Below are 3,946 nucleotides of genomic sequence, written 5' to 3'. Positions count from 1 at the left end.
AGGGGTCAGTTAAATTTAAAAATTCATGCTATACGTACAACCAAAAAAAGATTTTGTATTTCCATAAGTGGAGTAAAACTATGGAATAATTTAAGTGTGGACATAAAAAATAGTAATAGAATTGACGAGTTTAAACATAAATATAAAGGTATGTGTCTATCAAGATATATGCAAGAACAGGCTTAATGATTAATTAGATGGAACATTGTGGGTGTGGTGTATGAATGTTAACACTGTAATAATTCTTTAGTATATTACTCGTGTGGTGTAGAAGATAATTATTTAAGAATGTAATTATGTAAGAATGTTAACACTGTTTTTTAGTATAATACGTGTGTGGGTAGAAGTGAATCATTTACTGCTTGCAAACCAATGATGGTAAGATGATGTCATGGGGTAGGACTGGATAAGTCTGACTTCTTCATACTCCATTCAAGCATGTACTAGATATAAGCAAATTGATAATAGATTATGTGTAAAATTATGTGTGTTGTCATATCAACTGTTTTACATGCTTGAAAGAATAAATCCAAATCAAAATCAAATTTTCGCTGTGTGCTTAGGGTCATTGTCCTATTGGAAGGTGAACCATCGGCCCAGTCTGAGGTCCTGAGCACTCTGGAGAAGGTTTTCGTCCAGGATATCCCTGTACTTGGCCGCATTCATCCTTCCCTCTATTGCAACCAGTCGTCCTGTCCCTGCAGTTGAAAAACACCCCCATAGCATGATGCTGCCACCACCATGCTTCACTGTTGAGACTGTATTGGAAAGGTGATGAGCAGTGCCTGGTTTTCTCCACACATACCGCTTAGAATTAAGGCCAAAAAGTTCTATCTTGGTCTCATCAGACCAGATAATCTTATTTCTCACCATCTTGGAGTCCTTCAGGTGTTTTTTAGCAAACTCCATGCAGGCTTTCATGTCAAGTCTTGTATTTTTTAGCTTTTCACTCGTCAGTCATCTCCTGGAGGATGGACACCAGGATCAGAGAGGACAAATGTGTGTTTCTGTTGTGGTGATAAGCAGCCTGGACATGAAAAGTCCTCCTTCGTGTTGTCTCCCTCACATTCAAATCTGCAGTTATACTTCCCTAGCATCAACTCCATGTTAATGCTCATGGTTTTGGAATTAGATTGTTGCTTTACAATTAGAATTATATATAGAATTATATTATAGAATTATAATTAGAAAATTCCCCAAAATAGTGTCTGATGGAACCTGAGACACATTCACAGAAAAACAAATTAAACACACTAAAGTAAAATTAACAAATGAAGTAGCCTACTTTACTGTGACCATTTTTAATCATTTTTCTCACTTTTGTCACATTAAAGATTTAAATTATATTGAAGCACACGGCATTCACAAAAGAAAGAGACCTTTATTTCCAAGTTCTCAATTTGTAATGTATCAGATAATGCCCTTTTTCTGTTCTTTTGACTTTGCATTTAATGTGTGGTCAATAAAGTGCTCTGTTTTGAATTGTTGCCTTCAGCTTAATACATTGTTTTTGGATTGATAATTATAACTTATGATATCATTAGCTGCAATGCCTGCAGACTGAGAAAAACTGCATTTTATAAGGTCACTTTAAAGCTCTAGCAGTCATGTTATTAAGACTTGGACGACTCCTGGGCGAACTCTGCACAGGTACCTTCATGATATATTTTTTAAACATCATAACTTAAGATTATGCAAAGTCACTGCAGTCCTTCAAAAATCTGGTACTGTATTTCTTTGTTAGAAACAACATGCATCATGAAACTATTTTCTTGAATGTTAACTTTTCTTTCGACCTGTAGGTTAAATGCAGTTTGGGGACATCACCACTGGAGGGTGCTGCTGCCATCACATCCACATGAGTACTACTAGATCTTTGTTATGCCCAAATACTACTAAATCAAGTAATACATTACTTCTGATGATTTTCCAAAGCACTGTCAGTGTGTAGACTGGTTTCCTACCTTCCAGGAGTGACTGGACTTCTTTCAAAAGTCCCAAGCACACCACTGAACTGTTACTTCTTCCTACCAATAAAATGTTCAAGTTGAAATCACTTGAAGAGGCACATAGAGAAGACAATCACCTCATCACAAATTAGGCTACAGTAACTTTCTTGAAAGTACTGATCCTTACAATAAAGATCATTTACAATATAGGAAAAAGATATTGTGCTGGTATTTATTGTTAGAGTGAAATCTTAAATGAAAAGGCACTTAAAATATGTTAAACTGTACAGGAAGATTTTAAATAGGCTCTGTCACTTTCTGCCCCCTAATTTAAATCATGTGAATGCATACAACCACAAGCAAAGCAGTACTTGACAGTGAATAACCTACTGAAAACTGCTTCATAAAGCCAATAGCTAGTATGTTTTAAAAAGCTATTCTCGACGTGCACTCTGAGTAGGGTTAATGTAGTGTGTTCACCCTGAAATAACTAAATTAAGTATTAGCATAATGCTCACTGTGGAGACTAAACCAATCTAAAGTCACACTTTTGATTTGTTTCTTAATACATTAGACCTACAGCATAGTGGTATTCATTTTATTACTGATGATGTCATTGTACCCTTTAGAGAAAATATTAAATGGACATGTCATTGTTTATTTCTAACTCTTGGTGGCAGTGTTCTGTCATGTAACTACTACTTGTCATACTTATTGTTATCCTTGTAAACTTGACTTAGTTTCACTCTGTTGTGTGATAACTTTGTTGCTTGTGGTGTTGATTGAAAAGGGCAAACAGACAGACCAAACCCTGTCTTTGCTAGGGTTAAATCATCCCTGATCATAATATACCTGGCTTCTCTAAAACTGTAGAAGCTGCCTCCTCATCTATGCAAAACCTTTTAATTGAAATCACCTGCTCCTTGATTTGTCTGGCGTGACCTTCATCCTATCATAATTTATGTTATTGTTAAAGTTATCCAACAGCCTTTTGGTACTTGGTACTATGGTAGTGATGGTCATGTCATCCATTTATGCCTTTATGGATGGTTAACAAGCACTATCCTCACTGAAGTCTGAAGAAAGTCTAGGCATAAAGTCATGTTTCCAGGAGAGTTATTTAACAATGAGGCCGAATAATGTTTGACATTCAGTGCTTGAAATGCCTTTAGCAATATTTATTATTTCTGATGTTGACAATACTCAACACTGTACTGTTAATTTTGCTGATAAGCCTTTTCATGTATGAATGTCACTTTTGTCTTTTTCCTGTTAGGGGTCGTATCAGGGACCAAACAGTAAGGAAGAGGACACAGCTTTTAAAGTTCAAAAACAATGGGCTTTTTAGGTCAAGGTCAAAATGTTTGTCATATGCACAGTTAGGAAACTTGTTTCCCTGTACAATGAAATTCTTACTTTGCCGCCCACATGAATGCCACATAATACAAGTGAAATATAAAGTAGATGAGCAATAACACAAATCTAAATAGGCAGTAACACAAACCTAAGGCACTTTAAAGCAGCAAGTGAAGGAAGTAAATAAAAATACAACAAGAACACAATATAATGCAGAGAGAATATATGCTACGTGGGAGCCGTGGAGTGTAAATACTCAGCAGTGAGTGTGCAATTATGCATGTAAACAGTACAGATGGAATTACATGAGGTAGATCCTGAGTCAGCTGTTAATGGGTCTGATGGCAAGGAAAGAGAGTTTTTCAGTCTAGTGGTCCTGCATTTCACACTTCTGAACCTCCGGCCAGAAGGTAGGGGTATAAACAGTCCGTGCTGGGAGTGGGTGGGATCTTTGTGGATGGAGGCAGCTTTCCTACGCACCCTGCAGTGATAAATGCTCTGCAGAGAGGGCAGTGGAGTCCTGGTGATCTTCTCCACAGTCTTTACCACTCTCTGCAGGCGTTTGCGGTCCATAGCAGTAGTGCTGCCATACCAGACAGTGATGCAGCTGGTCAGGATGCTCTCAATGATGCAGGTGTAGG

The sequence above is a fragment of the Monopterus albus genome, unplaced genomic scaffold (assembly GCF_001952655.1).
Source record: "Monopterus albus unplaced genomic scaffold, M_albus_1.0 scaffold100.1, whole genome shotgun sequence".
Classification (NCBI taxonomy): domain Eukaryota; kingdom Metazoa; phylum Chordata; class Actinopteri; order Synbranchiformes; family Synbranchidae; genus Monopterus; species Monopterus albus.
This window is presented reverse-complemented; position numbering follows the sequence as displayed.